Here is a 24,481-nt window from a genome sequence, read left to right as displayed (position 1 = left end):
AGAGGATTTACACAGAATAAAAACAAAGCCCGTTAAGGAAAGAAGGAACGCTGTAAATGGAAATGGAAAGCAGCAGAAACAAAGCCTAGCATCATCCAGTGTTAAATTACCGACTAGTGTTAAAGCACAGAATTAATGGCACATTATCTGAACACACACAGCATCCCCAACAATATAGATGAATTGATGATAAAAGTAGGAGCAAATGGATCTGATTTAATTGCCATTCCTGAAACATGGCTGCAGCGTAACAAACTCTAGGAACTGAATTTGTAAAAATATTCAATATTCAGAACGAACAGATAGATAGAAAAGGAGGTGGCATTGTGCTGATAATAAGGAATGGGATCCAAGCACTAATGAGAGAGGATCACTGATCAGAAAAACAGGTGGTAACAGCTATTAGTGAGAAAAAAACAGAAAAAAAACAGATAATGCTGGAGGAACTCAGCAGATCTGGCAGATTTGAGAAGAGAGAAACAAAGTCAACATTTCAAGGTGCCATGGACTAAACAGCCCCTGTGGAATGCTGACAATGGAGGGGAGCAGAAAATGTGTTTGGTGGTGGCAAACATGCTAGAGATGACAGCCAGTACAATGCCACCTCTAAACACATCTTCACCCCTCCCCACTGTCAGCAACCCAGTGCGACACACTGGTCCACTCCCCCGTTGGTGCCAACACTCCCTCACTCCCACACGGCACCTTGCCATGCAATTCCAGAAACTGTATTCCTTGCCCTTTTACTTCCACCCTCCTCAGTGTCCAAGATCCCAAACAAACCTCCATGTAAAGGAAAGGTTTATATGTTGTAGTCAAGTGACCACGGGCCCAAAATTGTACTTCCAAAATTAACCCACAGTTGGAGAAATTGGACCTGAGAGAAAATTGAGCAAACTAAATTAAATAGCAGCCAGGAGCTATTGGCTAAAGACAGCAGTAGAAACTAAGACCAAAAAAGATTATAATGTTCAAATGGAACCAGTTACAACCAGCCTGAGGAGAGGTATCGATCAGACTTTCTGGCATCTTGACAGCCTGAGAATGTGCACTATACTCTCAGCATGGCGCCAGTGACGATGTTGGCACAACCCATTGGATAATTTGAACCCAGCTCATGATCCTCTTTGCCAAAGACCATAGAAAATTCTGGAAAGTCCGAGGCCATGGGTTATAAAAACACAAACCCAGAAGCCACCTCGTCAATGAAGACTCACAGCAAATACTTGACCAAGCCTAGCAGTAGAGCTCTGATCAACAGGAGAGAGAGAAGATAGAGAGTAAATATATTGGGAATTTGAGAAATGCTCATGTGGTGTTTTCAATAGGGAATATTTCATTATGAAAAATTGAGTCGAGTTGACGTCTGTGTTCCTTTGTCCATCTCACCAATAAAAACGTTTGAGTAAAGTGTTTTGAATATGTGAATTGGCTGAAATGTCCAAAGCATGGACAACAACATATTTGTTTCCACGCCAGTCACTGCACACAATGTGGTCTCCTTTACATTGGTGTGACTAAACACGGACTGGGTCACCGCTTTGCAGAACATTTCTCCGCTGTCTAGAACAATGACCCTGACCATCCAATTGCTAGCCATCTTGGTCGCATGACAACACTTCTGACCTAGGCCTTCTGTAATGTTTCAGCGAAACCCCAACACGAGCTGGATAAACACCTCAATTTCTGCTTGCTCTTCAGACTCAACAATGAGTTCCACAACTTCAAAGCATGAACACTATCTTCCACTTTTATTACTTAGCTCCATGACTCATTTGTGTCTTACTGGCTTTGCTCTCAGTAGAGCTAGCTAATTATTTCCTATTAAAGCCTACCATTAAGACATAATTTACATCTCAATCCCTCCCTTACCACCATTAGCACACCTCTGCTTTTTACTGCAGAAGCCCTCGTCACCTGTTCCACAGGGTTTTGTGGTTGAGAGATCCTTGTTGACATGAGAGCAAAGTGCCAGAAGAAGCACATTGCGCAAGCTGAAGTGTAACAAATGAAAGATGATCCTAAGTCCAGGTGAACAACTGCTGAGGATGCAGTACTGCTCAGGCTTTGTTGAATCTTAAATGGCAAATGGACTCTGATGGTTCTGTAGATACTTTTTAAATGAAAACTAACTATCTTGAGCATTGATCTATTGTACTGTGCCTTTGTATATAACAATTGTGGAATAAAATATGAAAACTAATTTGGAGAAAATACTATTCCAACAAACCTTGTTTTAACCAGCACCTTATGAACCAATACTCTCCATAAACTGGCAAAAATTATATCCCTCAAATACCCGGAGGTTTCTTGTACTATTCTGTCCAATTATTATAGGTTTTTTTTTGATTTGGAGATGCCGGTGTTGGACTGGGGAGTACAAAGTTAAAAATCACACAACACCAGGTTATAGTCCAACAGGTTTAATTGGAAGCACTAGCTTTCAGGATGCAGCTTCTTCATCAGGCGGTTGTGGAGTATTAGATCATAAGACACACAATTTATGACAGAAGTTTAGTGTGATGTAACTGAAATTATATATTGAAAAAGACCTGGATGTATGGAAAAAAGACCCTCTCACAGACTTATAGCCCTTTACACTTGCACTCACACACATACACACACTCATTCACAGACACTCATAACCCCTGCACACACAAACCTCTTCAGTTATGGAATAGGATCTTTAGATTTAAAATGTTGACTCTGTTTCTCTTTGCCAGACCTCCTGAGTTTATCTAACATTTCCTGCTTTTATTTCGGATTTCCAATATCTGCAGTATTTTGCTTTAAATCATGATGGGGCTTGTTCAGAGGGCAGGAAGCATTAGTGGCAATGTACTGCACAAGGGAATGCAGTAATCCTGGGTGACTCCAATCTATGTACAGACTGGGTAAATCTAGTGAGGACCAATGTTGCCAAGGAAGAATTTCTGCAATGTGTATGTATCATGTGTATTCTGTAATCTGTAATGTCCTTGGTTTTCTAAGACAATATATTGAGGGAAATACTTGGGAAACAGATTAATTTAGATTTACTGTTACACAATGACAGAAGCTCAATTAAAAATCTTGATGCAAAAGAACCTTTAAAGAAAAATGACTATAATATGATACAATTTTCCAATAAGCTTGAAAATATGTAGTTCATTCTAAAACAAGTGTCTTAAATCTAACCAAGGGAATTATAAAGGTGTGAGAAGGAAGTTGGCTGTGGTGGATTGGAAAAATATATTAAGAGGTAGATACATAATGGTTGGTATTGAAAGTATTACTGCTTCGTTGTCAAAAAGCACAGTTTCTTTTCAGATAAAGTTACCCAAGAGGAAAAACAAGAGAGTTGTGGTTAATAAAAGATGTCAAAGAGTATATTAAATCGAAGGAAGCAGCTTATAAAAGTGTCAAATGTAGTCATAAGCCTAAGGATTGAGAGAAATTCAGAATTCAGCAGAGGAGGACTAAGAAATTTATAAAGAAAGAGAGAATGAAATAGGAACGTAAACTGGGAAGAAATGTGAAAATGGATTGTAAAAGCTTCACTGGTACTCCAAAGAGAAAAGATTAGTAAAGACTAACATGTGGAAACAGGCCCTTCAGCCCAACCAGTCCACACTAACCCTCCAAAGAGTAACTCATCCAGACCCATTTCCTTAGCCTATTATCCTCCATTTACCCCTGATTAATGCACCTCACCTACACATCCCTGAATATTATGGGCAATTTAGCATGACCAGTTCACCCAACCTACACAGCTTTGGACTGTGGGAGGAAACTGGAGCACCCGAAGGAAACCCATGCAGACACTGGGAGAATGTACAAACTCCACACAGACTGTTGCCCGAGGCTCGAATCAAACTCAGATCCTTGGCACTGTGAGGCAACAGTGCTAACCACTGAGCAACCGTACCACTGTTATAGACAGAAACAGAAGACTTTATAGCAGGAAACAGAGAAACGACAGGGAAGCCAAAATGGTTTCTTATGTCTCTCTTCAGGGAAGGGAATACCAGAAAGTCTATCTGAAATAATTGAGATACAAAACTTCCATGATGAGTGAAGAACGAGAAAAATGTAGTACTAGTAAAAAGTAGTATTTGACAAATCTATGGCACAGATGCTGATAAATACCCCAGACTTGGGATGCAAAGGTTAAGACAAGGCCTAGTCGAGGTTTTAAAGAGGTTTGAATTGGCCAGAGAGAGAAATCTTATTCCTTTTGATGAGATCCCCTATAACCAAAAGCTATAGATTGAAAACCAGTGTCAAAAGAACCACAAGAGAGATGAAGAAACTGCATTTTTCACACAGAGGTTTGTTGAGATCTGGACCACCCCTGGTGAAAACATGGTGGAAGCTGAGTCCATCGATCATTTTGAAAGGTTCTTGGGATTGATGAACATAAAGGGTTAAGGATGAAACTTGAGGGTCTGCAATAAGTAAGCTTTCAAAGGGGCAGCACAGGCACAATGGGCCAAATAGCCACTTTTTTTTAATATATTGTAATACCGTAATCCTTCACAAGGAACAGGAGGCTAACAATGAGCCAGCTGTATATCTGAACCACAGAAGGATGATGATTTTAGACCTAGTCTAAAATTCACTTCACATTTCCTTTAAAAAGTTATTTCCAATTTCCCCAATTATTCCACATCAGAACTTACAAATCACCCTTTTTGTTGCAACTTGATTCACAACAAAATAAGAGCTTTAGGCAATTACATGGTGTGATAAATAAAATTGGAGAGACTAAAATTGAGAGAAATATATTTCAGAATGTTTGGAGTTAAGAGAGTTTTGAAACAATCCTCATCCTACGATATACAATTTCCAGCTGTGTTCTGAAAGACATTTGAATTCTCAAAAGTTAAGCACTAAGCATCACAGGACCATGAAAAGTTAGATGCTAACTCTGGAGTGACTGTTGTTGTCTGAGACAGCTTAGCAGAAGGAATTTATTCGATAAAGTGTTGGTTGCCAATGATAAAACAAAGAAATGGTCAGAAACGCAGCCATCGACTGGCCTCTCTCAGGAGGGGTTTAAGTATTTTTAATCCAATATGCTGGGATATTTCTTGAAATAGTTCTATCGATCAGCTAACCAAGATGATTGGTGCTTTGGGAGACTGGCAAGCAGTCTTTGATTGGCAAAATGAATGCATTCTACTCACATCCATGAATCATGGTCCAGGCCATTGATGATAGACAAGACCACCTGAGTAGCTTTGTTTCTGAGGGGATGTTGGGGTGGGGGATTGGGTGGAATGGGCCAGTGCTGGTGACTCTCTAATAATCACCCACCAGTGAAGAAGCAGTAGAATCATAGATGAATGTGTTATATAGAGTCATAGAGATGTACAACATGGAAACAGACCCTTTGGTCTAACCCGTCCATGCCGACCAGACATCCCAAACCAATCTAGTCCCACCTGCCAGCACCTGGCACATATCCCTCCAAACCCTTCCTGTTCATATACCCAGCCAAATGCCTCTTAAATGTTGCAATTGTACCAGACTCCACCACATCCTCTGGCAGCTCATTCCATACACATACCACCCTCTGCATGACAAAGTTGCCCCTTAGGTCTCTCTTATATCTTTCCCCTCTCACCCTAAACCTATGCCCTCTAGTTCTGGACTCCCCCACACCAGGGAAAAGACTTTGTCTATTTATCCTATCCATGCCCCTCATAATTTTGTAAACCTCTATAAGGTCACCCCTCAGCCTCCGACGCTCCAGGGAAAACAGCCCCAGCCTATTCAGCCTCTCCCTGTAGCTCAAATCCTCCAACCCTGGCAACATTCTTGTAAATCTTTTCTGAACCCTTTCAAGTTTCACAACATCTTTCTGATCGGAAGAAGACCAGAATTGCACACAGTATTCCAACAGTGACCGAACCAATGTCCTATACATCTGCAACATGACCTCCCAACTCCTGTACTTAATACTCTGACCAATAAAGGAATGCATACCAAATGCCTTCTTCACTATCCTATCTACCTGCGACTCCACTTTCAAGGAGCTATCAACCTGCACTCCAAGGTCTCTTTGTTCAGCAACACTCCCTAGGACCTTACCTTTAAGTGTATAAGTCCTGCTAAGATTTGCTTTCCCAAAATGCAGCACCTCATTTATCTGAATTAAACTCCATCTGCCACTTCTCAGCCCATTGGCCCATCTGGTCCAGATTCTGCTGTAATCTGAGGTAACCCTCTTCACTGTCCACTACACCTCCAATTTTGGTCTCATCTGCAAACTTACTAACTGTACCTGTTATGCTCACATCCAAATCATTTATGTAAATAACAAAAAGTAGAGGACCTAGCACCAATCCTGTGGCAATCCACTGGTCACAGGCCTCCAGTCTGAAAAATAACTCACCACCACCACTCTCTGTCTTCTACCTTTGAGCCAGTTCTGTATCCAAATGGCTAGTTCTCCCTGTATTCCATGAGATCTAACCTTGCTAATCAGTCTCCCATGGGGAACCTTGTCGAACGCCTTACTGAAGTCCATGTAGATCACATCTACTGCTCTGCCCTCATCAATCTTCTTTGTTACTTCTTCAAAAAACTCAATCAAGTTTGTGAGACATGATTTCCATGCACAAAGCCATGTTGACTATCCCTAATCAGTCCTTGCCTTTCCAAATACATGTACATTCCATCCCTCAGGATTCCCTCCAACAACTTCCCCACCACTGAGATAATGCTCACTGGTCTATAGTTCCCTGGCTTGTCTTTACCGACCTTCTTAAACAGGGGTACCACATTTGCCAACCTCCAGTCTTCCGGCCCCTCACCTGTGACTATCAATGTTACAAATATCTCAGCAAGAGGCCCAGTAATCACTTCTCTAGCTTCCCACAGAGATCTCAGGTACACCTGATCAGGTCCTGGGGATTTATCCACTTTTAACCATTTCAAGACATCCAGCACTTCCTCCTCTGTAATTGGACATTTTGCAAGATGTCACCATCTATTTCCCTACAGTCTATATCTTCAATATCCCTTTCCACAGTAAATACTGATGCAAAATATTCATTTAGTATGTCCCCCATTTTCTGTGGCTCCACACAAAGGCCACCTTGCTGATCTTTGAGGGGCCCTATTCTCTCCCTAGTTACCCTTTTGTCCTTAATATATTTGTAAAAACCCTTTGGATTCTCCTTAATTCTATTTGCAGAGCTATCTCATGTCCCCGTTTTGCCCTCCTGATTTCCCTCTTAACTATACTTCTACTTCATTTATACTCTTCTAAGGATTCACTCGATCTATCCTGTCTATACCTGACATATGCTTCCTTCTTTTTCTTGACCAAACCCTCAATTTCTTTCGTCATCCAGGATTCCCTATACCTACCAGCCTTCCCTTTCACCCTGACTGGAATATACTTTCTCTGGATTCTTGTTATCTCATTTCTGAAGGCTTCCCATTTTCCAGCCGTCCCTTTGCCTGCAAACATCTGCCTCCAATTAGCTGTCAAAAATTTTTGCCTGATACCATCAAAAGTGGCCTTTCTCCAATTTAGAACTTCAACTGTTAGATCTGGTCTATCCTTTTCCATCACTATTTTAAAATGAATAGAATTATGGTCGCTGGCCCCAAAGTGCTCCCCCACTGACACCTCAGTCACCTGCCCTGCCTTATTTCCCAAGAATAGGTCAAGTTTTGTACCTTCTCTAGTCGGTACATCCACATACTGAATCAGAAAATTGTTTTGTACACACTTAAAATTCCTCCCCGTCTAAACCTTTAAGACTATGACAGTCCCAGTCGATGTTTGGAAAGTTAAAATCCCCTACCATAACTACTCTATTATTCTTACAGATAGCTGAGATCACCTTACAAGTTTGTTTCTCAATTTCCCTCTGACTATTAGGGGGTCTATAATACAATCCCAATAAGGTGATCATCCCTTTCTTATTTCTCAGTGTTCCAGAGTTAAGTAAGATTTTATAAAAAGGAGTTACAACAAGACTAACATAACACCTTAGCAGCTGGTGCTGTAAGGCACATTTTTGAAGGCAGGAACTTTGAGCACCCGAAATGTTTAAATCTGCAGAAATTACTGGCGAGGAATCTTGTACATTGTAAGGTCTGTATCAGAGCCTTGGGAAAAGACTGGAGAGTATCAGTGGATTCTTGTCGACAGGATAAGAAAAAGTCTCAGATGGAGATTTCTATCTACTGCACAAGAAAGAAATATAAACAATGTATGTATACATGAACACAGCAACCTAAAGGTTGTTGGTTTTCTGAATGTATAGAACAGTGGACAGACAGAAGTGGGGCAGAGCTGGGCAGATCCAGAGTGTCAGTCAGAATTCTGTTTAGTCAGCCTAACTGAGATTCTGCCTGTCTGAGTTTGTTTGGATAAAAATGAAGTTAACTTGCATACCTTCTGTGGTCTATTCAGGTGAATAACTGCAACAAGCAACCATACCACCTCCATACATTTAAGCTCCCTTGATAGCCCCTCCCTGCTTGCTAATTCATTTATATCCCCTCTACTATTCTAGTAATTGCTTCAGGCCAGGAAAGTGACAATCAAGGGTCTGAGAATTGCTGATTATTTTTAAGACTTCAGATTGGGGTGGGAGTGGGGAAAGGCGAAATCAGGTTGGATTTGTGGGGTGGTCTAATCAAGGAGTGATTGTCAGGGGTGTGAAGTGTGGGAGAATCACAGAATCATCCAATCTCTATAGTGTGGAAGCAGGCTATTCAGCCCATTGAATCCACACCGATCCTCCAAAGAGCATCTCACTCAAAATCACCCTATCCCTATAACCCTCCATTTCCCATGGCTAACCCACCTAGCCTACACATCCTTGGACACAATGGGGCAAGTTAGCATGGCCAATTCACCTAACCTGAACATCTTTGGAGTGTGGGGGGAAACCAGCACACTCAGAGGAAACCCACGCAGACACGGGGCAAATATGCATACTCCATATGAATGATCACTTGAGAGTGGAATCGAACTCAGGTCCCTGGTGCTGTGAGGCAGCAGTGCTGACTGCTGAGCCACCATGTCCCAAGTGAGGTTGGATGGGTCAGCGGTATTTTGGGAGGAGGGGGTGGTCAGAGTAATATTTATTGTATGTATTTGTTTTTAATCCTCTAACTTTGCAGGGATAACAATTAGCTTAAGTGAGGCAGATCCCTCTAAATTCTCCAACCTGAGAGGACTCTTTTGGAGAGTTCCAGGGAAAGAAAGGTTATCCTTTGGAATTGTCAATGTCTCACTCAAGTCCCACAGAGTTCTGCAGAGTCGCAACATGTAACTCCAGGCTACAATGCTCCAACAGGAATAATCTAAGCTATTGTCTGAGGCAGCAAGGTTAACTCTCCTGCGCTTTGTCACAGTGGCACTGTATTACAGGGTGTTTTACATCAGTTGAAAGAGCACACAAGGCCTTGAATTAATACCTCATCCATAAAAGAGCAACTCCGGCAGTGTGGCACTCTTCACCACTGCACTGGAATATCTGCCTGGATTTGTTGTACTCAAATCCTGGAGTGACACACCAATCTATAACATCTTGACTCAGAGAAACCAGTCGCAACTAGTGAGTCAAATCTGACATGCATGTTTTAAAGAAACGCTGAAACTACTGAGCAGGTCTAGTAGCATCAGTAAAGAAAGAAACTGAGCTAATGCTGAGTTAAATATACTTCTTCCGAACATGCATGTTCATCTTGCTTCCATGGCTTTTTGCCTAAAGTGAGCTCTTGGATTCTGTGAAAAGTTGTAATGGTGCGATGTTGTCTTTGGAGATTGACATTTAATAAAGATGATTTAACAAAGAGTATTCTGTATTTCCCACTAAAATACACTCACTTAGCTAAAACAGACCAGTTCAACCCTACGCCTCCTCCTGTTGATTCTTAAGCAGCCAGTAGATGTTCATTTTGCTGTTTAATTTTCTCCCCCTCAAAGAATGCATCTTAATTCTAGCTATTTCTTCTGGCCAAGAATGATAGCTCATTTCACACTCTGAGAGAAGGAAAAGAAATCAGTTTTATATCCTTAAATACTCTTACTGCAAGGGCACAAAGTGCACAGAATGACAGTGAGGTTTGAATGATAGGAGTAAACGTATATTACTCACTACTGTGAAGTGTTCCTATTAATAGCATCTCGATGTACTCTGTAAACAAATATTTTAGTGCATTCACTGTGTGTGTCCCCATCTGTTCATGTCATGTGTGTCTGGTCGCTTGCATCTTGACACATTTGCCACATGACCAGCTGCGATCATTAAACTGTAAACTCTGACTGTTGCAAGGGTGAGAGAAAAAAAATAACAGCATTGTCTCCCCGCCTGACATTTCAAAAATAAAAGCCCTCGACTCATTCCTGTTCGATGGAGAGTGGACACTTGAGTGATTTGCATTTGTATCCGCTCTGTACGGATATTAAGGCTAACTCCTTCTGTCAAAAACAGAACACCATAAGCATTGGGAATCTGGAATTAAAATCAGAAAATGCTCAGCAGCATCTGTGAAGAATCAGAGTTAATGTCAACCTGCCCTAAGCACGCTGTTTGTGAACTCTCCACATTAGTTACTTTAAAATTGACCATAGCACATTTAAATTACATTTCAAATCTCCAAGCCATTCACAGATGAAGAAATCTTTTAAAATGAGGGTGCATAGCCTGGATACATTGAATATCTCCAGAATTAGACACAGTGATCACAACACTTGATCAGCAAACCTCATGCTGCTTTCCAATTGTAATGGCTGTGGTATGCGGCCCAGCATTACATGCTGCCAAAATGGCTCAAGTTCAAGGGGCTAGATTAGAGTGGTGCTGGAAAAGCACAGCAGTTCAGGCAGCATCCGAGCTACTTGGATGCTGCCTGAACTGCTGTGCTTTTCCAGCACCACTCTAATCTAGACTCTGGTTTCCAGCGTCTGCAGTCATTGTTTTTACCTGGCTCAAGTTCAAGCAAAGCAAGCAGCCCCATAAAAAAAAACCACCAGGAATTTTTAAAGGCAAGGTGCATTCTGCCTGCAAAAGGGACTGAAACTTGTCAACAACAAGTTAAAGACCAGGAAGAACCCGTTAAATCAGTGCAGCAGGCTAGACAGCATGACCCTAGTTTCTTGGATACTACACTGGAGTTTTTAGTGCAGGAAATGACAGAAGGTTAGAGGACCTGGGTATTTTCAAAAATGTTTAATCGCATCACACAATTGCTCTTGGGAAGAGAATATATTTTCACATGCATTATCCTGACACAGCACCTCTAGCTTCAAACACTACTGCATTCTGTACAGCAGCTTCATATAACCCTACAATTTCTATAAACTACAACTCAAGCCCAACATGCACCACTTTACCTCACCCTTACAAACATGCTGACCTAGCAAGATGCTCAACACTATCCAGTACAAACCAGCCAAGTTGAGCAGCACCCCATCTACCAGCTTAAATATTCATAACCTTCAATATCGGTATACACTTACAGTACTATGTACCATTTGGAAATTGCATTATTTCACCTTGGACTCATCCAACATCACCTCCCAAACTCATGGTCCCTGCCATTAGAAGGAGAAGGGCAGCCAGTGCATGGGAATACCACCATCTGCAAGTGACCTTGCAAGCTGTACATCATCTTGGCTGGGAACTATATTGTTGTTCCTTTAATGTCGTCAAGTCAAAATTCTGGAAACCCCTTCCTAAAAGCATTGTGAGTGTTCTTATGCCATTCAGGACTGCAGAGGTTCAGGAGGTAGCTCATAACCACCTTCTCAAAACCCATCAGGGATGGACAATAAATGCTGGCCTTGCAAGTGATACTCACAACACACAAACAAATAAAAAGAAAATGAAATTTCCAGTTTAAGCTGATCAAATTTCCCATGGACCAGCAATATCAAAAGAAGGCAAATAACTAAAGCTGCAAAAAAAAAGTCTGCCTTCGAGCTTGTGTTTAAATGAAAATCTAAGTTCTGTTATTACAACAGTGTCATTACAATACCTTGATACTTTCCAGTAAGCAAAGATTCTTTTCAATCTTCACCTCCTGATCAAATATAAAATGTTATTATCTACTGAACTTCCAGTTAGGCATTAAAAAAAGAGAAAACTCTCACGGGAACAAGAGAGGAAGTAATGATAATCCAATTCGTTTTAAACTTAAATGCTGAATAAACTCTAAAAATGAAAAAAAATGAAATTCCTCTTTGTACCTCTATTTCTCTTTTCTCCTTTCAGATACTCTTTGAATTCCGTATCTTTGACATAGGTTGCTTCTCCTAATATTATCCTCTATAGCTTGATATCAAATTTTGTTCAACTAACACTCCTGTGAAGCATTTAAGAATATTTTTCATCTTGTTGAAGGTGTTTATAATTACAAGCTGTTGTTATTCGACACAATGGGAAAATGCTGTTGTGGTGATTGTGTAGCTGGACACATAGTCTTGAGGTCCAGCCTGATGTTGTGGGGGCATGGATTCTGCCATAATGACTGGTAGAATTTAAAATAAGGGAAAAGAAAGCAGGAACTGAAAGCTAGACTTTGAAACTGCTGCAAAAATCCACATGGTCTCCCTTCTTGGTATGTGTTACATATGATTACAAACCACAGTAAGGTGACTCCTTACTGCTCTCACAGGCAAGTATGCTGCTGACCTGCAATACTCAGATAACTTTGTTTTATGATGTTTGTTGAATAGATCACAATGTCAGTCCCGGTTATAACAGTAGAACTCTTGTCTCAGTCTCACCCCAAGACTCAACCACAAAAAAACTGGACTGATATTCAGTGCCGTACTGAAGGAGGGCTTCACTGTCAATCAGAAGTCAGTGTCAATCACTGTCAAACCCTGTCTGACTTCTTGAATGATTGTGAAACAATCTAAGGCATTATTTTGAAGAACAACAGGAGAGTTCTCCCTACTGTCCTGTTCAATATCACAAAGCGATTGTTGCTTGTGAGAGCTTTCTGTGCTCAAATGGACTGCCGTATTAACTTATAACAGTGACCACACTTCAAACGTGCTTCATTAGCTGTAATATATTTTGAGATGTCTTGTTGTGGTAAAAGGTGCTCAATAAAGCAAGCATCTTCTTTCTTAATGGGCAGGAAAAGTGAAACTGGCTGTGACAAGGTAAATTATTGCAACTCCGTACCCCATGTTACAGATGATAACTTACAGCCACACAATTGTTTGTTACATTATTCAAGCCTTGTTATCTCCTCACGTGCCATTCTCAATAACTTCAATGAGATGTCACAAATGATGCTGTCCATGCTCTGCACAGACATCTGAAGGTCATGGGTAATTCACAGCAATCCGCTCTGTGTGCACACTCTAATAAAACTGATCAAAGGTGATATTGTATTATGGGTATGGAGGATGACAACCCAACAGTGCACTTCATCTTGGAAATCATCAATTATTTCCCATCCCCAAAGCTTTGCCTTTGTCAGTGTCAGTGTCAGTGCCATAATCTAGCACAGTTATCGCCCTCCCTGACAATCTGTGGGTTCAATCTATTCCTGTGCATCACTTGATAAATTTTACATGAGCTTTGCATTGAAAGGAGCCGTTAAGTGAAGCAGTGGGCTCATAAATCGAAATTCTAGGAACCTTTGGAGTGCTTGCAACAGAAGCGACTACTTTTTAGGATGTAGGTTCACCCCATATTCTCCAAGCAAGCAGAAAGTAGTTGTATCAGGATAACTGATACACCGAATTTCACTGGTGAGGACAATGTTTTCTTGAAAGAAGAAGCTTATAAAAGGTGCAAGGCAAAAGAGAGATTAAAAGTAACACATTTTATATTTTTCACTAAATTTAAAACAACAACTTATAAATAGGTGGACACTAAATTTGCCTAATTAATCAATTCTGAATCCTTCTTTCATTGAAAGCAGGATAAAAAGAAAAATCATGCATTTATATACAACCTCAGCTTGCTCCAAGTGGTCTACAACTAATAAAGAACATTTGTAATTACTATTACAGTTCAAGAAAATGCACCCCCAGTTTGAGTGCAGCAAGTTCCCACAATAACTATTTGATAATTATTGAATAACCTATTTTAGTTGTAATGGATGTGGGCTACAGTGTTGGCCTAGACACCCAGGAGAACTCTCATCTCTCTATATTAAAGTAGCACTGTGGGCTCTTTTACAGACACCACAGGGAACAGGTGGGAGCTCCGTTTAATGGCCTATACAACATAGCAGCACTCTCTCGGCACTACAATGGAGTTTCAATGCAAGTTATATTCATTGCTGTTTGAACCTAACTCAGTATACCTGCTTTGCCCATGTCCTGTAAAAACTTTGCTTAAAAAATACTTATCTATCTGTGATTAGAATGAACAACTGATTGCATATCCACTGCTGTTTGTGGAAGAGAGTTCCAAATATTTATCATCCTTTACTTGTAAAAGTGCGACTGAACCTCTCACTTGAAAGTCCTGGCTCTGACTTTTCGACCATGCCCCCAGTTCTAGAATCCTCAACCTGTCCTTTCCTGTTAAGTACTTGAATACTTTGATCATATCAGCCCTTAACCTTCTAAATTCTACATAAAACAGATCCAATTTGTTTTATCTCTCTTCATAACGCAACCTCTGATAGAGTCATAGAGATGCACAGCATGGAAACAGACCTTTCGGTTCAACTCATCCATGCTGACCAGATATCCTAAATTAACTGAGTCCCATTTACCAGTACCCAGCCCATAACCCTCTAAACCCTTCCTATTCGTGTACCCCTCCAGATGTTTTTTTAAAATTCTGTAATTGTACTATCCTCCACCACTCCCTCTGGCAGCTCATTCTATACACGCACCACCTTTTGCATGAAACTGTTGGCCTTTAGGTCCCTTTTTAAATCTTTCCCCTTTCACCCTAAATCTACGCCCTCTAGTTCTGGACTCCCCAACCCCAGGGAAAAGACTTTGCCTATTTGCCCTATCCATGCCCCTCATAATTTTGTAAACCTCTATAAGGTCACCTCTCAGCCTCCGATGCTCCAGAAAACAGCCTCAGCCTGTTCAGCCTCTCCCTGTAGCTCAAATCCTCCAACCCTGGCAACATCCTTGTAAATCTTTTCTGAAGGAGGAAGTGAGGACTGCAGATGCTGGAGATCAGAGCTGAAAATGTGTTGCTGGAAAAAAGTTTTACACCATCCTTCTTATAGGAGGTAGACCAGAATTGCACACAATATTCCAAAAATGGCCTAACTAATGTCTTGTACAGCCACAATAAGATCTCCCAATTCTTAAACTCAATTCTCTGACCAATAAAGGAAAGCATACTAAATGCCTTCTTCACCATCCCATCTACCTGAGACTCCAATTTCAAGAAACTATGAACCTGCACTCTAAGGTCTCTTTGTTCACCAACACTCCCCAGCAGCTTACCATTAAGTATATAAGACCTGCCATGATTTGCCTTTCCAAAATGCAGCACCTCGCATTTTTCTAAATTAAAATCCATCTGCTACTTCTCAGCCCATTGGCCCATCTGATCAAGCTCTCATTGTACTCTGAGGTAACCTCTTTCACTGTCTACTACACCTCCAATTTTGGTGTCATCTGCAAACTTACTATACCTCCTATGTTCACATCCAAATAATTTATAGAAATGTCCAGGCATCATTTGTATAAACCTACATTGTACTCACTCCAAGGCCAAAATATCCTTCCAAAGGTGTGGTGCCCAGATCTGCTCACAATGGCCCAAGTGGGGTCTAACCAAGGTTTTGTATAACTGCAGCATAACTTCTGCATCATTATTACTCCGGTCCTCTAGACACAAAGGCCAGCATTCTATGAACTTTCTTGATTATTTTCTGCACTTGTTCATTTTAAAAATATATGCACCTGAGCCAAGTCTCGTCTGAAATCCATTGTATTTAACTTCATACCATTTAAAAAGCATCTATACATTTTCAGTCCAAAATGAATAGTCTCACATTTGCTGACATTGAACTCCATCTGCTCAATTACTTGTCATGGGACTTGAACCCAAAACTGTCACACTCCACAGCTGACAGAGTTATGACTAAAGATAATTTAAAAGACTGCAAACAATGTTGGAAGGGAATGGTCCAAACTTTCCTCTTTCTTTTCTCTCTGCCTATAGGCATACCTGACCCACGACACCATGGCATCCACCTGGTATAGGGCAAGGAGACAGGTTCTGAATCTAGCCCAGCTGGATTGGAAATTAAATCCGGTGCTTTAGCAACAAGAACTGCATGAGCCATCCTGCCAATCAGGACCTCAAACGTGTCATCATTAATGATGAAATGTATACGTTTACATATACATTGTAGCCTGAAACTACGGATTGTGATCCGAGAATCTGCAAATCTTTTTTCCATCATATGACTGATCAGGACTTTCTCATCCCAAATGTACAAGTTGGTATGGAACTGTTCCACCACACTATCAATACACTTGATCATCAAGTCGTGGAGTGAGGCTTGAATGTTCAGCTTCTGGTTCAGAGGTAGGGACATTGCCCACAAGACCTCACTCATAGATCAAATAGGTGCATCACAATAAATTAGTTTTGAATGCTTTCACTGTATCCTGCACAGTTTCCAAACAGCATAAACCAAACACGTTTCAGCAAAGATTGACAATGATGGATGGAAGCACATGATCATTTAGGAAGGATTTCATTTCCACATCCTAATACTGAACTCAGAGTTCTGAAGAAGGGTCACTGAACCCAAAACACTAAATCTGCTTTCTCTCTACAGTTGCTGCCAGACCTACTGAGTTTCTCTAGCAACTTCTATTTTCGTTTGTGCATTTACATGCTAATTGTTACATCCTCAATGACATTAATTCATCTATGCCCTCATATTATAGGTGTTGTCAGCTCAGCTCAGACAGTAGCTCATTCCACTCTGAATCAGTAGGCAAAATCTGATTCTTAAAATCCTTATGCCTACATTCAAAGCCCTTCATGACATAACCTCTCCAGAGATAAAACTCTCTGACACATCTGTATCAATCTAATTTTGGCCTTTTATGCATCCTAGATTTCTTTTTACAACATTATGTTAATACTTTATAATTATATTGTTAGTGCTCAGGATAAGTAGCTGGAGGCACAGGATATTGTACAGGCTATGGCTGATAACATTCCAACAATAGTTCCAGAAATAGCCATGCCACTACAAAAGCTGTTTTGGTGTGGTTACAACACTGGCATCCACCTGACAATGTGGAAAATTGCCCAGGTATGCCTTATCTACAAAAAACAGGACAAATTCTACCCACTCAATTGCTATCCCATCAGTTTACTCTCAATCTTGATTAAAGTGATGAAAGGTATTGTCAACAGTGCTATCAGACAGCCCTTATTACACAATGTTGTTTTCTGTGATTAAATATTCTATCTAAGAAAGGATTGCTGTCCTAATTCATGTTTCATGGTTTTGTTTGGCTCCATTTACCAACTTGTTGGGGAAGTGCTTTCAGCTGCATTAAACCTTGTTTAACTCGTTCTGACATTGTACTTCTCCCTACTCCTTTAAAATACTCCTTAAAAATGACTTCTTTGACCAAGCTTTTGGTAAGTTCTGTTATGTGACATACTGCCAAATCTTGTTTCATAAGTTTCCCTTGAAAGGTATTCGAAAATCCCCGTCTGAAAAAGGCTCTACGCAAGCATTGCTTTACCATTGTGGGTAATGGCTCAAAGCTCCACACAATAACTTAAAAACATAAGTTAGGCTGACACTTTGTATTCAATCTCCTCAAGCACAAAATGCAATAGTCATGTGAGGTGTTCAACTGGAAATGTCATGATTTAACTGGGAAGCATGCACTGATAATGCTGGCGCACTGTTTCGCTAGTTATCAAAAAACGTACAAATTCCCAACAAGACGACTAGCGTGACTAATTTGTCTGACTAACTGCTATTCAGGACAAAAGCCATTCACACCAGTTTTTGTCATTAACACAAAATAACTTTATTTGTTTATAAACCACTTGACTTTGAAAAATTGAAGGGAAAAGAAAGACTGCTCATGTCCTCTCTTTGCTCTTAACTCTCTCTTTAAATCCTTCCTAGCTGATCTGTAACTCTCCATCGCCTCACCTGAACCATCTTGCCTCATCAACGCATAAGCCTCCTTCTTCTGCTTAACAAGAGATGCAATTTCTGTCGTAAACCACGGTTCCCTTACCTTATCACTTCCTCCCTGCCTGACAGGGACATACCTATCAAGGACACGCAATATCTGTTCCTTAAACCAGCTCCACATTTCCACTGTCTGCATCCCCTGCATTTTGCTACCCCGTTCTATGCATCCTAATTCACATCATAATTGTCCTTGCCCACAAATCGATAACTTTTGACCTGTGGCATGTACCTATCCCTTTCCATCGCTAAACTAAATGTAACTGAATTATGGTCACTCTCTCCAAAGTGCTCACCTACAACTAAATCAAACACCTGGCCTGGTTCATTACCAAGCACAGATCCAGTATGGCCTCCCCTCTTATTGGCCCTTCGACATACTGTGTCAGGAAACCCTCCTGTACACATTGGACAAAAACTGATCCATCTGACGTAAGAGAGTTATAGCATTTCCAGTCAATGTTGGGGAATTTAAAGTCCCCCATAATGACCACCCTGTTCCTTTAGTCCTACCCAGAATAATTTTGCCAATCCTCTCTTTCACCTCCCTGGAACTCTGCGGAGGCCTATAAAAACTCCAAGCAGTGTGACTCTCTTCTCCTGTTTCTAACCTCAGCCCACACTACCTCAGTAGACAGGTCCTCATCAAAAGTTCTTTCAGCCACCATTATACTATCCTTGACTAACAAGGCCACACCTCCCCCTCTTTTACTGCCTTTCCTGTTCTTAATGAAAGATCTAAACCCTGGAACCTGCAACATCCATTCCTCACCCTGCTCTATCCATGTCTCCAAAATGGCCACAACTTCGGAGTTCCAGGTGCCTATCCATGCTGCAAGCTCACCTACCTTATTTCGGATACATCTGGTGTTGAAGTAGACACACTTCAAACAGTTTGCTGTCTGCCAGCACATTCCTGTGACCCTGAAATCCTGTCCCTGTCCTCCTTACTCATATCCTCCTGTGCACTGCAACTACACCACAGGTTCCCATCCCCCTGCTGAGCTAGTTTAAACCCACCCGAATAGCACCAGCAAATTTCCCAGCCAGGATATTAGTACCCCTCTGGTTCAAGTGAAGACCGTCCTGTTTGTATAGGTCACACCTTCCCCAGAATGAGCCCCAATTCTCCAAGAACCTGAAACCCTCCCTCCTGCACCATCCTTGCAGCCAAGTGTTCAGCTTATATCTCTCCCTACTCCTTGCCCAGCTATCACGTGACAGGGGTAACAAACCAGAAATAACAACTCTGTTTGTTCTAGCTCTCAGCTTCCACCCTAGCTCCCTGAAATCCTACCTTACATCCCTATCCCTCTTTCTACCCATGTTGTTGGTATCTACGTGGACCACAACTTGAGGCTGGTCACCCTCTCCCTTCAGGACCCCAAAGATATGATCCGAGACATCACGGACCCTGGCACCTGGGAGGCAACACACCAACTGTGAGTCTCATTCATTCCCAACAAACCTCCTATCTGAGCCTCTAACTATTGCATCCCCAATGACTAACACTCTCCTCCTTTCCCTCCTTCCCTTCTGTGCAACAGGGACAGGCTCTGTGCCAGAGACCTAAGACTCACTGTATACCCCTGATAAGTCATCCCCCTCAACAGTGACAGTATACATGTTTTTCAGGGGAATGACCACAGGGGATCCTTCCACTGACTGTTCTTTTCCCCCTTCAAACAGTCACCCAGCTTTCTTCGTGCCTACGAGTAACTTCTTCCCTGTAACTCTTATCTATCACAGCCTCTGCCTCCCAAATGATCTGAAGTTCATCAGCTCCCTCTCCAGTTCCCTAACACGGTCTTGGAGTAGCAAGATGGGACAATAATGACGTCCCTCACCTCAAACATCATGCAGGAGGAACATTGCTCTCCCTGCACTGCCATCTCTGCTAGTCCCCTTATCACAAAGTAAAAAAAAAGAGTTAAGAAGAGCAAAGAGAGGACACGAGCAGTCTTTAGCAAATAGAATAAAGGAGAACCCTAAAGCTTTTTATAGGTATGTGAGGAATAAAAGGATGACTAGGGTAGGAATAGTGCCAGTCAAAGACAGAAGTAAGAAGTTGAGTGTGGACCCTGTGGAGATCGGAGAGGTGCTAAACGAACATTTCTCATCAGTTTTTACTCAGAAAAAGAATTTTGTAGAGGAGAAGAATGAGGTACAAGATATTAGACTAACAAGGATCAAGATTAGTTACGAACAGGTGTTATCAATTCTAGAAGGAGTGAAAGTAGACAAGTCCCCTGGGCCGGAGGGGATTTATCCGAATATTCTCTGGGAAGCTAGGGAGGAAATAGCAGAGCCTTTGGCTTTGATATTTGAGTTGTCATTGTTTACAGGTTTAGTACCAGAGGACTGGAGGATTGCAAATATTGTGCCTTTGTTCAAGAAGGGCAGTAAAGATGACCCAAGTAATTATAGACCTGTGAGCCTTACTTCTGTTGTAGGAAAGGTTTTGGAAAGAATTATAAGAGGTAAGATTTCTCATCATCTAGCAAACAACTATTTGATTTCAGATAATCAACATGGCTTCATCAAGGGCAGGTCGTGTCTCACAAACCTCATTGAGTTTTTGAGAAGGTGACCAAGGATGTAGATGGGTAGGCCAATTGACGTGGTATACATGGACTTCCGTAAAGCCTTTGATAAGGTTCCACATGGTAGGCTGTTGGAGAAAATACAGAGGCATGGGATTGAGGGTTATTTAGCAGTTTCGATTAGAAACTGGCTTTCTGAAAGAAGGCAGCGAGTAGTGATTGATGCAAAATATTCAGCCTGGAATCTATTTACTGGTGGTGTGCCACAAGGGTCTATTTTGGGACCACTGCTGTTTGTCATTTTTATAAATGAATTAGATGCAGGCATAGGTGGATGGATTAGTAAATTTTCAGACGACAGTAAAATCGGTGGAGTAGTGGATACTTTGGAAGATTGTTACAGGTTGCAAGGGGACTTGGATAAACTGCAGAATTGGGCATGAGACGTGGCAAATCGAGTTCAATGCAGCTAAATGTTAGGTGATGCACTTTGGAAAGAATAACAGGAAGGCAGAATACTGGGTTGATGGAAAGATTCTTGGTAGTGTGGATGTGCAGAGGGATCTTGGAGTCCATGTACATAGATCCCTGAAAGTTGCCACCCAGGTTGATAGTGCTGTTAAGAAGGTATACGGTGTGTTAGGTTTCATTGGTAGAGGGATTGAGTTCTGGAACCGCAATATCATGCAGCAACTATACAAAATGCTGGTGCAGCCACACTTGGAATACTGTGTACAGTTGTGGTCCCCATATTTCAGGAAGGATGTGGAAGCATTGGAAAAGGTGCAAAGAAGATTTACCAGGATGTTGCCTAGTCTGGAGGGAAGGTCTTATGAGGAAAGGCTGAGAGACTTAGGTCTATTTTCATTGGAAAGAAGAAGGCTAAGAGGGGATTTGACAGAGACATACAAGATGATCAGAGGATTAGATAGAGTAGACAGTGAAAGTCTTTTCCTCGGATGATGACGTCAGCTTGTACGAGGGGGTATAACTACAAATTGAGGGGTGATAGATTTAAGACAGATGTCAGAGGCAGGTTCTTTACTCAGACAGTGGTATGGGTGTGGAATGCCCTACCTGCCAATGTAGTTAATTCAGCCACATTAGGGAGATTTAAACAATCCTTAGATAAGCACATGGATGATGATGGGATAGTGTAGGGGACGAGCTAAGAGTAGTTCACAGGTTGGCGCAACATTGAGGGCCGAAGGGCCTGTTCTGCGCTGTATTGTTCCAAGATCTATGTTCTAAAAGAAAGGATTACTAATCAACTATCATGTGACTTATATTCATTCATAAGTTTGAACGTTGCTGGCTATGCCAGCATTTTTCAGTTGCTCCTAACTGCTGCTGAGATGGGAGCTGAGCTACCTTCTCAAATTTTTGCAGTACATGTGTGTTGATAGATCCAGAGTACAGTTAGGGAGGGAGTTCCTGGGTTTGGACCCAGCAACATTGAATAAGCGATGATATCTTTCCATGTCAGGATAGTGAGTAACTTGGAAGGAAACTTGCAGTCAGTGGAGTTTGCATATTTTTGCTGCTGCCCTTGTTCTTCCAAGTAGAAATTGTCATGGGTTTAGAAGGTGTTGTCTCGGGAGCCTTGGTGAATTTCTGCAGTGCATCTTATAGGTTGTCCACTTTGCTGCTGAGTGTCAGTGGTGGAGGGAATGGATGTTTGAGAACATGGTACTGAATAAGCAGACCGCTTTATCCTGGACGGTGTCAGGCTTTCTGACTGTTGCTGGATCTGTATCCAACCAGACAAGTATGGAGCATTTCATCACACATCTGACTTGCATCTTGTAGAAGATGGACAGGCCCTATGGAGTCAGGAAGTGAGCTACAGTATTCCTAGCTTCTGATCTGCTTTTGGAGCTGTAACCTTACTGCGGAGCCTCTTCCAAGGATGCCCACCTTGGAGAAGTTCTCCTCCTCCCTCCTCCTACCTGTCCATCTTCCTTCCCACCTATCCGCTCCACTCTCCCTCTGATCTATCACTATCACTCCCCACCTACATCTATCTATTGCCTTTCCAGCTACCTTACCCCCACCCCTCCCTCCTAATTATCTCTGAGCCTCCTTCCCACCATCCCACCCCCGAAACGTCAACTCTCCTGCTCCTCGATGCTGCCTGACCTGCTGTGATTTTCCAGCACCACACTTTTCGACCCCCTACGGCTGTTATGTGGCTAGTATAGTTCATCTTCTGGTCAATGGTAATCCCAGGATGCTAAAAGTGGGCAGTGATGGCAGTGCCTTTGAATGTCAGTGATCAATTTTTCTCTTGTTGTGGATGGTCATTGTCTGATATTTGTGAGGTGAAAATGTTACTTGACACTTTTCAGACCAAACCTGGATATCATCCATGTCTTACTGCATTTGGACATAGAACTTTCAGTATCAGAAGAATCCTAAATGGTGTCCTTTCTGATGCCTTAGTTAATGTGAGGTGATCTGTCTAGATTCTTTCCTTTTATATTCCAGTGATTGATAAAATTGTAGGTCTAGAGTCAAACGTAGGTCTGACCAGGTAAAGACGAGCAATTTCCTTCCCTAAAGGGGAATGAGATTGTCTTTTACAACAATCAACAATAGTTTCAAAGTCATCATTTGAGTTTCCATTACAGATATTTATTGAATTTAAATTCTTCCATGTGCTCTGATGTGATTTGAATTTTTGTCCCTAAAGTGTCACCGAGGATTCAGAGTTATTAGTCCAGCAGCAATACCACTCTGTCAATGCCTCCCTCAATGTAAACTGTGTGCTTTTCACAACCCCAAAATACACACACACACACACACACACAAATTCGGACAAAGAAAAAACAGATTGTTTGACATATTATTGGTGAAAATAAATAAAATTAGTGATCTAAATTGTGTTGATTAACAGTCCAGATCACAAGGTTAATTTGTTCCTCACAATTCGTTTTGATTTCAATATCGATGACACATTGCTGTCTGTAATATGATTATCAATATTCATTAGATTGTTGATCTAGTGGATTTTGGTCTTTTGTCAAAATTCTTTCATCTAAAATTACTTGACTTTTTTTTCTTTTCACTCAAGCCATGTGGGCAGACAGATCTCTTCAGCTTGCCAGCCTTGGAGTTCTCTGGTTCTTTTGCACTTACAGCTTTGTAACAAACTGCAGCTGGACAAATCTGAGGACTGTCATCAGTGAGTTTTCAACATGAACTTCCTGAACGTCTGTATTTTAAGATTATAGTCCATGTATATCCAGTGATCCCAACTGTCTCATTCCTCACTGCAACTTCCTTCTCTCAACTGAATCTTGCCTGTCACTCAAACTCCTAGACAGCACAGGATAAGGCTATTCTGTCAATCATGTCTGCTCTGGTCAACCAATATCTGGACCCAGAACAGGCAAGTGGGAGTGGTTTCGTCTGGGATTACAGTTGGCATGGAATGGTTGGACCAAAGGGTTTGTTTCCGGGCTGTATGAATCTATGTCTCTGTAACTCAAAAACTCCTGGCACTACTCTGACTCGTAATGTAGCAATCTCCATAGCAACAGTGTCTTATACAACTAAAATTGCATCACTTTATTTTTCTGAGTTGTACAACACTCCTGGTACATTGCAGTGGAACTGGCATTCCAGCTTAGGTTCAGTCTTTGTCTATATTTAAAGTAGAGATTGGTAAATTTTTGATTGTCTATGGGTTATAGAGTTGTGGGAATAATGTGGATAAAAGGCCACATTAGTGTTTGATCAACCATGATTGCATTGAATAGTAGAGCAAGCTTGACATGTAGAACCACCTACTCTTG

This window comes from Chiloscyllium plagiosum, unplaced genomic scaffold (genome assembly GCF_037043375.1).
Source record: "Chiloscyllium plagiosum isolate Xiang-an unplaced genomic scaffold, Cpla_swu_hap1 HiC_scaffold_6, whole genome shotgun sequence".
NCBI lineage: Eukaryota > Metazoa > Chordata > Chondrichthyes > Orectolobiformes > Hemiscylliidae > Chiloscyllium > Chiloscyllium plagiosum.
Note: the sequence above shows the minus strand (reverse complement) of the source record.